Source organism: Anabrus simplex, chromosome 5, assembly GCF_040414725.1.
Source record: "Anabrus simplex isolate iqAnaSimp1 chromosome 5, ASM4041472v1, whole genome shotgun sequence".
NCBI classification, from domain to species: domain Eukaryota; kingdom Metazoa; phylum Arthropoda; class Insecta; order Orthoptera; family Tettigoniidae; genus Anabrus; species Anabrus simplex.
Window position 1 is genome coordinate 98,488,939 of NC_090269.1, and position 12,485 is coordinate 98,501,423.

The window sequence follows — 12,485 nt, forward strand, 5'->3', positions numbered from 1 at the left end:
ACCCTTAATATATCTCCCTCCTGTTGCAAATGCCGTCTTATTTCTCTTTAGTATTATCATCCCATACATACTTCCATCCTCCATTCCTATACCTCTCCTTACTTTTCTCCATCTTTCCCTTCTCATCAGCGACCAACGTTCTCAATTTTATTTTGATAGGCATATGTTCTGTCAACCCATATTCTAACACCTCAAAACTTATTATTCTCCTTAACGCTATCTCTGAGCTTATTCCTATGTCCACCACACTCCCTCCATTTGTTGTAATATACGTCAAATCTCCCACACTATCCCCCTTCATCCACCCATTTAAAATAAATAAATGTTCTAGAGCACATAACTCTAATAACCTTTCTCCATAACTATTTACAACATTATCCTTACTCTTCCTTTGCAGTACCCCGTCTACTTTTACTTCTTTCTCGTATACCGGTACTCTATTGCTCACTCTCGCATTCCAATCCCCCAATAAAATCATCCCATCTTCTACATACATTCCTTTAATTGTGTTTATTTCTTCAATCAGTTCGTCAAAAAAATGTTTATTTGCATACACTGAATCGCTCGGATGGTTATAAAGCAGTGCCAGACAAATTGCTTCCGCTGCCCCCTTCCCCATTTTTACTCTCAACCACACTACCCCTTCTACCCTAGTCTGTAACGTCTCCACCCATTCAGCTATCTCATTTCTTATTAAAACTACTATGCCCCCTGGGTTTCGGCCCCTCTTCCCTATTTTTTTCCTTAACACGTTAACTACTCTATAACCGTCCCATGTAATTTCAACCCCCTTCCCTAACCACGTCTCTACTAGAGCAATAATCTCAAAATCTTTCACTAAATCCACAATTTCCTTATTCCCTAACTTCCCCATCAACCCCTCAATATTCAGCATCCCTATCACCATATCTAGTTATTTATTTCCTCCCCCTCCCTCCCTATACTTCTGCATTTCACCACTTCCCCCCTTACTTCTCGTAATTCTTCCTTTTGGCTCCACCCCACCCCTCTCTTTCTTCTCACCCCTATCCTTCCCCTTTTCCGTGCCAGAGCCTTTTTTCCCACCCCATAGATCTTTTAAGCTTAAGGATCTCGCCTTATTTAACACCTGCTTTCTCTCCAGGTTTATTTCTGCATTATTCCTATTCGGGGAGGTTGAGTCACTACCCTGACTCCTTTCCCTTCCCGTCACCTCTTCACTACCTGTATCCACTTCACTTCGGTCTAGTGTCCTACTTGTTGATTCACCCCTTCCTGGGCTGTTCTGACTCACCAAGGACTCTGCTGTCTTCGCTACCTGCCCGCTGACACCGCAGTCCCCTCTTCTCTCTTCCTTCTCCGTACTGATGTCGCCCTGCTCTCGATTTCTGCAACTCATTTCCTCCTCACAATTTTCCATCCTCAGCAGTTCCTCCTGTGTCCACGATCGCGACCAATTTCTGCCTGAAGTAACCAGACACCTCCCCACTATCTTGACTCGCAATCCCTGCGCTCTAGCACGCCACATATGCCGCTTATAGACATCCGACCGCATCCTGTCTTCTTTCTCTATCTCAGCCTTCAAATAAATGTTCGATCCTTTCAAATTTCCAGCATTCCTCAGAAGTATATCAGCCATCAGGGTTGATATTAATCTTAACTTCACCGGCCTATGTCCCTTGTTCCTTCCCACTCTATATATATCATCTATATCAACTTCAGAAAAGTTTATCTTCATTTTGTTCGAAACTATGTCCACCACTTTCAATACTAATTCCACTTTTGATTCTGTTCCTTCCTCAGGTACACCATACACAAACACATTTTTTCTTGCTGATTCGTTCCTCGCTAACCTCACTTCTCTCTTCATTGCTGTTAATTCCTCTTCCAGTACCACCACCTTCTTTTTCAAGCTCCCTACCTCATCTTCTATCTCCGCTAACTTGTCATTTACACCTCCAATTTCTTCTTTTATAAAACTTTTTAAGTCCTTCATCTCCTTCATTTGGGTTGCCTGGTGTTCCTGCATCATTTCCTTAATTTCTTCTCCTTTGCTTGCTTCCTTCACCACTCTCTTGATCTCTTCAAGCTCCTCCCAGCCGAACGGTCCCTGGTTTGGACCCGGATTTTTTTCTATACCTCCTACCACCAGCAGCGTCGCAATAACCGTCGCACACAACATAATCTCCAACAGTCCTTTATAACCACTATTTTCTCTTCCTCTCTCAACTCCACCTTCCTTCCAACACTGCCTTGCACCATGCCATCTTCCAATTCTTAGCCTGTATTGCTGTATCGTTATTCCCATATTGCGCACCTCAGCTCATTCACACGACCGCACTTCCCGATGTCTCGCTCGTGACTGCGCAAATTCGAGCAGCTGTGGCACCCCACGTTACACAACAAACAGTTGGTAATCGCCTGCGTGCAGCTGGCTTACGAGGCCGTGTCCCTGCAGGTGTTCCATTGACCCCACAACAGCGACGTGTAAGGCTGGCCTGGTGTCGAGAAAGATCGACGTGGCTCGACGAATGGCATTGGGTCGTCTTTAGTGATGAATCGCGCTTCTGTCTTGCCCGCAGTGATCGCCGGAATCGTGTGCGCCGACGTACCGGGGAGAGGGGCCGCCCAGAGGCACACAAGACCAACACCAGCATTATGGTCTGGGGAGCTATTGGCTTTAATGTGAAATCACAATTAGTGCTTGTTGAGGGCACTATGACTGCTCGACAGTACATTGATAGCGTACTCAATCCAGTGGTTGTCCCTATGATGGCGAACATTGCTAATGGAATGTTTCAGCAGGACAATGCCCGGGTTCACACTGTACGCTTCTCTGGAGAAGCTGTCCACGACATCACAACCTTAGAATGGCACGCCAGATCCTCGAACCTCAGTCCTATTGAGCATGTGTGGGACATGATGGGTCGACAACTGGCCAACAGTCCTCAGCCACCCACAACTCTGGAACAACTGACCCGTGCAGTGCAGCAAGCATGGGCCACAATTCCTCAGGAAGCGATCCAGGGCCTTATTGACTCCATGCCTTGACGAATTCATCAATGTATTACAGCTCGTGGTGGGCACATCCTGTATTGATTGTTGTCCAAACTTGCGGTCAGAGGGACCTGAAAGTATAATCATAGAATCGCAACCAAACACTCGCCTTGCATGTTCAATTGCAGCAATGTAGTAACACTCCTTCTTGGTGTTGCAATTTCCATTTTCTTCAGTGTAATTCGAAAAAATTAATTCGATACCTCACGCCACTGCCATTTTATTGGCTGCTGAAGTTAGCCAATCATATCTCTTCTTAGGCGAGCAGGTCAGTTTTATCTGTAAACAGAGAACCTCTTTATCACGAATAATTCCAAAATTTCAGATATGGAACATGTAACTTACGAATCAGTCGTTTCCGGACCAAGATTCATTATCTCAAATCGATACATTTGCTCTTCTCGATCGCCCCTGAACGTTTGTATTATCTGCCTGGAAACACCCTGTATCTTTCTTTTTCTATGTTATACTTTAACTTAAAATTTAATTAAAAACAAAATTTAAAAATTCAATTTCAAATAAATGTACCTTACAATGTTATTATAATTAGTGACCTTTTATGTAACTACTACCTCAGTGCAAATGCGATTTTAATTTCACATTAATATCATCGAGATAATTACCTATTTATGAGAACTCCCACAAATTCTAAATTTTAATTTAAAATACTAGAAAATGTTAAAATACTCATGTATAAATGCTACAAAATGCTTAATGTACTAACCAAATTTCTGATTTCAAAAGGTTAATAGTCGCATCCTATACGTTGGATAGAGATCTATATGAGCGCGGTTTGATCCAATGCGCAGTACGTTATGTCTTAATACCAGAAATGTCTCAGCTAAAGGTCGCTCTATTTTCATCTTTTACGAGACAACGCTGTCATCTATGAGTCCTGTTTCTCTTCGCGCCAGAGGACGGGATGAACTGAGGAGATTCCAGTATTTCACCGCCGAAACTAGGTCATTGTCGGGCTGAATGATTCTCACGGTAGAGTTCTCGCCTCCTCAGCCCAAGGCGGCGGGTTCGATCCCAGTTCAGTCCTGTGATATTATAAATTGCTCAAATAGGCTAGGTTTGTGTCGGTAAATCTACTTGAGCGGGACAATATTCCTGCACTTGCATGTCTCCGAAAACCGTCAAAGGAGTTCGTTAGACGTAAAAATATTCTTCTTGTTCTTTCTTCTTGCTACTATTCCTTTCAGTTTTTTCAGTCGTGAAGCTGTACCGTAACTGGAAAGTTTCACCATAATGCCGCTGGAGCGCTGGCCACCTAAGACACTGACAGGAAGCTGTATACCGCAAATTACCGCATTTCCAGCTGCATTTATATATTTTTGGTGTCGTATGTGTAAGTAATGTGTTCGTAATGAGGTGTTTGTTGGCTTGTTGTTCAGAGTTCATAGTTATGCGGTAATTAGTTTTTTAAATGTGTAGTGTGGTGATTTGATTTTTTTAACTGTGTTTACAAATCTTGGAATATGTGACATTGTTGTGCGCCAATACAGTATAGCATCATCAGTCTGAGACGTCCTGCTCCGTGGCTAAATGGTTAGCGTGCAGGCCTTTGGTCACAGGGGTCCCAGGTTCGATTCCCGGCAGGGTCGGGAATTTTAACCATAATTGGTTAATTCCGCTGGCACGGGGGCTGGGTGTATGTGTCGTATTCATCATCATTTCATCCTCATCAACTGCCCCCTATCGGTCAACTCAACACAGTTAAACGGAGTTGAACGCTGCAACACATCGCTCGGAGTCAGTGTGAGGACTCGTGTCATTGCACAATGGAGTGCAAAACGGAGCAACGCGTTAACATGAAGTTTTGCTTCCGCCTAGGCAAAACGGCAACGGAAACATACGCAATGATAGTGCAAGTTTACCACGCTCAAGCAGTGAGTGCGTTTTTGACTGGTTTAAACGCTTTCGAGACGGAAAGGAAGGTGTTGAGGACGAGGCGCGTTCGGGTCGACCAACCACAAGCACATCTCCAGACAACATCGAACGAGTGCGACAGATGCTTGCGAATGATCGGCGACTCTCCTTATGAATGATAGATGAAGTGGGTGTAGGCAAGGACAGTGTAAGGACCATAGCTCACGAATATTTGAAAAATCGGAAGATTTGTGCCCGGTTTGTACCGCACAATCTGACAGACGAGCAGAAGCAAACTCGGATGGAAACGTCGGGCGATTTCATTGACGTTTGTGACCAAATTGTTGAAAACCATCATTACAGGAGACGAGTCGTGGTGCTACTAGTATGATCCGGAGACCAAAAGACTGGCGTGGTGTTCAGCGTCTTCTCCGTCTCCCAAGAAACGTCGGCGCACAAAGTCCAAGATTAAGACAATGCTGATAGCCTTTTTCGACAGCAATGGTGTCATTCATCATAAATTTGTACCCCAGGGTACAACTGTTAACGCGGAATTCTACGAGGGAGTTTTGAAACGGCTACTGTAACGCATCAGAAGGGTTCGGCCTGAACTGTACCGGAGTGGACAGTGGACACTTCTCCACGACAATGCCCGTCCGCACACCGCGATCCGCGTGACCTAGCTTCTCGCTGAATGGCAGGTGACTGTTCTTCCACACTCTCCGTATTCTCCGGATTTGGCTCCGGCAAATTCTTTTTTTGTTCCCCGTCTTAAATTAGCCCTGAAAGGCCACCGGTTCGACAGTGTAGCAGGTATCCAACAACGCGTGACAAGAGGTCTCCGGGAGATTCCAAAGAAACGTTTGCTGCCAGCTTCCAGCAGCTTTACAGTCGCTCTCAAAAGTGTATTGTAGCTAACGGAGATTACTTTGAAGGCCAGTAAAGGAACTTTGTGTGTAACTTACGTTGTCTTTATTTCATGAGACCATTCATCGAACTTTTCAGACACAGGTTGTATTTAGGCACTGAAGTATCATTCAACGTCTACAATCTTGCTAAGACCCCGAAATACATTGCAGAACTGCTTGAGCAAACTCTGGGTATTTGAGCTTAACAGTCAACATCACTTGCAGGCAGTCCAAGGGTACACTAACTCCTTGGTTTAAGTTTCCAGAAGTAATATATGAATACAGTATCGTCGAAGAAGTATACCCATGTTTTAAAAATGTTGCTTCAAGCTGGCCGGATATATTGAGGTAATTGAGACGTCGAACTGAAGAAGGAGGAGGAAGGGAGATTAGTTTAAAACCCCTGCTAGTAGTCGTTGCCTGACCTTGACCGTGTGATATAACACTCGTCATGAATAGGGTGCCTGCACATGTGCTGTGTAGCCAGGTCAGTACGATGTGGATCGCCCAGCAGGAAGCTCAATTTGTTTTTCCTCAGATGCAAGAAATGGAACAAGAAACCGGTGACCGTTTTATTTTCATTCAACATGGGGCACCGCCGCAGATCAAAGCAAATGTACGCAAGGTACTGAATGCATAGTTTGCGAATGGTCGGAGTGGTGGTCCTATTCCCTGGCCCCCTAGAAGCCCCGATCTCACTCTGTTGGACTTCTTCTTGTAGCGATACATTAAGAACATTGTTTAAGGTGATACGCGACTTTGCATCCCAGACAAAATCGCTGCTGTCATCCCACCTGTCACTCCAGTGTTGCTTCAGCGTACGAGGCAAGGAACTAATTATAGATTCGGTGTCAGACGTGTCACTGATGAGGCACCTATAGAAATGTATTAAGGTATGCAAAAATAACTCCCTTCTTTCCTCTTCAGCTTAAGACCATATCGATATACTTACAGGGTGTACAAAACTCAACGGCAAAACTTAAGGAATGGATTCCTCGTTTCAAGAGAAGAAAAAGGGCAATCCATCTTAGATCTGGAAATGAAAAATTGCAGAGTTATTTGACCTTCGCCTTGCTACCACATTCTTTCTCCTTTCTTAAAAATCTGGACTTTTGCATTTGGGGAGTGCTCGTGTGGGAAAGACACCCCTAACCACTGCTCACTGTCGGTCTCTCCCCCCGTCACACTCTAAGTTGAATGAGCTGTATAGTGACGCATGATGCCCAGTCGACAGTAAGTGTTGTCTATATCGTACATCGTACATTTTGAATATTTGAATACGTCGCACCTCATTTATTTGTTTATAGATTCATCGTCTCGTAATAATGTCATTGATTTCAGGAACAATATTGTCCTACTCATGGAAAGCCTTAACATGTTTCTTTTTTTTCAGGTTTGTGTCCCTGAATGCGACCGTAGTCTTAATTTTCTATTTTTTGAGGATGGAGAAAAACCGTTCACGTTCATAAGTGGAACTAAGCATGGATAACACCTTGGCTCGTGAATTTCTAGCCTGACGAATGTAAAACCAAGTACAGTAGAGACAATAGAGACACTCCCGGATTTAGCCCTGTTAAAATGGGAGACAATTCGCAATTGGCGCTCCTAGTGGCGTGACCTGGAAATTCGCGCTAAATTCAAATATCAGGGGAAAAGGTATACGGTAATGGATGAATAAATTACGTCTAGAAATAAAGTGTTATTAAGATATTAACTTCAAAGTTGGTAAAGCAATTATGGATAAACGAATGAAGAATTATTTAACAGGTTATTATTTAAAGACTTTTTTTTTGCTATTTGCTTTACGTCGCACCGACACAGATACGTCTTATGGCGATGATGGGATCGGAAAGGCCTAGGAATTGGAAAGAAGCGACCGTGGCCTTAATTAAGGTACAGCCCCGGCATTTGCCTGGTGTGAAAATGGGAAACCACGGAAAACCATCTTCAGGGCTGCCGACAGTGGGGCTCGAACCCACTATCTCCCGATTACTGGATACTGGCCGCACTTAAGCGACTGCAGCTATCGAGCTCGGTTATTTAAAGACTGAAATTTGACATATAATCAAGATGTGAAATGCACTGGTGTGAAAAGGGCTTGATCTTTCATTTATGCATTACTTTTTTAGCTTTATCATTCCTGCCTGAACTTTTACGGCTAGATTTGTCTTTTTTCTCATTTAAAAAAACATTGTATCATCACATTAAGACACACGTCAATAAAAATATCGGCACATTCCTTACACACATGATTCAATGAATTAACATTTAAGAGCTGGACAATTTTCCTCTTAACATGAAGCCTACTAACAGACAGAAAACATTCAAAAACATTCAACATTTCCCTATAAGCAATACTTGCCATTGCATTAGGATAAAGCTAATTTGCATCATCATTTTGTTTCAGCAAAATATATACATTTTTTAAGTCACCCATATTTTCTGCAGTGCTTGACAACGTATTACGGCATTCTTTTTTTTTTTTTGCTAGTTGCTTTACGTCGCACCGACACAGATAGGTCTTATGGCGACGATGGGACAGGAAAGGCCTAGGAGTTGGAAGGAAGCGGCCGTGGCCTTAATTAAGGTACAGCCCCAGCATTTGCCTGGTGTGAAAATGGGAAACCACGGAAAACCATCTTCAGGGCTACCGACCGTGGGGCTCGAACCCACGATCTCCCGGATGCAAGCTCACAGCCGCGCGCCTCTACGCGCACGGCCAACTCGCCCGGTATTACGGCATTCTAAATGGGGTAACTTGGAACACAAGCAGCTACACACATATGCACATGCATTTTCCTTAATTAAATCAAAACCCGCAGATCGCACCTACAACAACACATCGGTATTGAAGGTTAACTGCTGCACTATAAAATAAGAAGACCTTGGGGGGGGGGGGGATAATGATGAAGGTCCAATTTTTCCAATTTTTGGGTGTTGGCGCCATTTTGTACAGCAAATCATGCAGTTTCTTTGTGTATATTCATTTGTGTGAATAATGCTAAGGGTCTGGTGATATTCACAGTTAAATATTTTGTGGAAGATGGAAGACCGATGAGAGTCCTGGTATTTGAAGGAAAAATTATGATAGTCCATTCTAATCTGTTCTTAAGGAAGAATTATATTTCTCAGAAGTTGGTATTTCTGTTTATTTATTCTTAGGGCTGGTATTATAATGAGGGTTCAAACTGAAGATTGAGTTAAACTGTAACTTGAGTTTAAACCGATGGTGAGTCTTACAATGGCCGGCCTAAGTTAAACTGAGGTGAAGAAGGAAATATACGATCTTGGTAGCAGTGACTTGCAAGAAAAGATGACTATCGATAATGTTTTGTTTACTTCCTGTAGGTAAAATGGCGGATAAAAGCAATAAGCATTGTCGTAATTTTACTTGTAAGGAAATAGAATTGCTTGTGCAATTAGTACAGAAATATTTATATAATCCTTGAAACAGTGGCCTTATGAATTCCTCCGAAATCTCCCATTTTAATAAACATACTACGGGAGGTATAAAACCGCAATGCTATTAGTAGGTGACTGAGGGGTATACAGCATGATTTCTGAAATAGAAGGAAGTTACTTTATTTTCTAAAATTTACACTTTTGACGTTCAAACAGTTCAAAAAGTCATTTTCACATTCTTACCTTTCCGTTGCATGTTTTATTCTAGCACCAATTTGCTGAAATAGGGTTATGACAGTCTGTTTTGTAAGCCTAAACCTATTTAAAAACTATTTTTAATTCCATATATGAAAGTGACGTCCCCTTGCTTGGAAAACTAGTAGTGCCCATGGTCGTTCGATAATATGGGCCACTTCTTCGTCATCGCTTAGTATTTCTTCAAACACCTCAAAAATATCTTCGAGATCCATTCGTTCCGCCATGTTCTAAGGTTATGTATTCTTAAACTTCAGTTTAAACGGTAGATGAGTAGCAGTAAAATTAACCTGTAGTTAAACTTAAGATTAAGTTTTATAATACACGACTAACACATAAACCGAAGTTTAAACTGAATCAACAGTTTAAACCTCTATTATAATACCGGCCCTTAGTGTGGCATTGTTGGGTTTACATTAATGAATATTTTCATTATTAATGCTGCAGTTTAGTAAAAGTGAGGTGTAAATCTAAAACCAAGTGCTGTGTTTCTGTGAAAATGGATCTAGATAAAAGTCCAGAATTGAGCTGAAGTGCGAAGAAAAGAAAGTATGGCCGAGTGGTTGATGCAGCAAAGAAACTAAGAACACAGATACATGAAATAGGACAGGACTGTAAGTGCACCAAATTGAAGTGTTTTGATAGATTGAATGAAGAAAAGAGAAATGATATCATTAAATATTTCAATAGTCTTTCTGATCGAGATGCGCAACGGTTGTAGTTAAGTGGTTTGATCAAAATAAATCCTGTACAAAGGAGGCGCCCTAGGAAAGGTCAAAGCGAAGCCCTTCTTCATGACCATTCATATTTTTACACAGTTAGAACTAAAGAAAATGGCGTTGTGATGCAAATGCCCGTTTGCTATAGAGCATTTTTGGCTTTGCATGGAAAACTCCAAGAACATTACAAACCATTCAAGAGCAAATAAAAGAATGTGGTAAGGTGATACCGGACACAAAATGACCACATGCTCTAAGTGATGAAACCAGGAATGCAATTCATGAACATATTCAGTCCCTGCAAGGTCGTTAATCGCACTATTCTTTGAATCGGACATCAAAAGTTTATCTTCCAGAAGAATTCAATACAAAGAAATTACACCAGTTGTTCATGGAGAGGTATCCAAATAATCCAGTGTCTTATGACACTTATTTGAAAATATTCAATTCGGAGTACAATATTTTATTTGGATATCCAAGATCGGATACATGTAGTGAATGTGAGGGCATGAAAGCCCAAGAGATGCATTTAAAAAATGAGCTGGCATCTTTGCCACAGAAATCGATTGATCAAGGCCTATTACAGCAATTGACTACAAAACTGAGAGAACTTGAAACCAGGAAAGAGCTTCATTTGAGAAAAGCTGCAGCTTTTTATGAAAGAAAACGTCTCTGCAAGAAATTATGCGCCAAAAGGAAGAAGAGGTCATTGCTATGGATTTTCAGAAGAATCTGCCAGTTCCAAATATAGCAATAACATGGTATATTACAGACGTCAGCTGACAGTTCATTTGTTTAACATCCATATTTTAGCTACTGGAGAGTCTGTATTCTATGGTTATGATGAGACTATAGCAAAGAGAGGAGCGGATGATGTAATATCAATGCTTCACCACTTTATATTTGACATTCTCTCCCCTGATGTGAAACGGCTTCATATACAATTCTGCGATTCATGTGCTGGCCAAAACAAAAACTTTACTATATTTCGGTACATTCGTTATGTAGTAACAGTTTGCCAGAGGCTGAAAAGAAAATACGATGACATTTCCAGAAAGAGGGCACTCATATCTTGAGTGCGACAAAAATATGAGGCTGATATCACACACTGCAGTAACGGAGATACCAAAAGATTGGTATGAGGTCATACGCCACAGCAAACTTAAACCAAGCCCAATCCAAGTTGTTGAATGTCATCAATCAATGTTTAAAACATGGACATCATTCTTTTCTTTAATGGGCATTACAAAAAGAAGTTACCTGTGCCCTCAAGACCTTTAAACGAAATAAAGGTGGAAACTGAACAGCCACGAATTATCTCACTAAACTCTGGAAGCTATAACGTTGCCTGGGGAACTGTCGTCGTCACAGAGGAGAGAAGGAGGACTTTGTCTGGGCTGCAAGAAGGGGGAATTCACCCTGCCAGGGCCAGCTTACACCGAGATCCTGCCTATATCACTATCAACATGGAAAGATCTGAAGGTAATTAAACCTTGATTAGTATTTTTATTAACACCCCTAAGTATTGTTATTTAACTAATTTTCATTAATTTTTCATTTGCAGGAACTGACCAAGCTTCTTACAACAGAACGACCAAAGCAGTTTTATGAGAATTTGCCACATATTGAATGAAAACGCATGTTAGTAAGAGTTTTTAAATAATGTTCCATTGTTGTATATTGAAGTGTTATTGTGTTTACACTCCAGAAGTTTAGAAGATATAATTTAAGTGTGATGATTAAACCCTGTTCTACAATGAGAATTGGACACTCATCTATATTCCTGCTTATGCACATGCACTACTAGATAAGTGTTGATCATTCTCCATTGTTGTTTAATTTAATAACATGAAGCATTGTAAGTACATTCTTAGAACGTGGGTGCATTGTTTCACAGCCGGTATGGTCTTCATATGTGTATTAGTTAGGTAATAAAGCGTTTCAAACTTTATATTTGAAATATCTCAGAACAATGGAAAAGGGGAACTTCATCGTTATTCATCGTTGTTGTATTTTAAGCCACCTAAAATATGGGTAGCGCAGGTCACAAGTTTAGGAAGTACTATAAAAATATCGTGTCACTTGAAGAATATGTATGCAACACAATATTTACTTACATGTTCTTGTCACGAGGGACACGGAAGAAAGACCGCGAATCCTTCTGTACTTCATAGTTATTGCAACCAAACACAGCACATATCTTTCCACTCATGTTGAGAGGAGAGATAAAGGAATAACACACGCTACTATTTACTTATGTCAGCTTACTGCAAACACATAAATATCGCCAAAA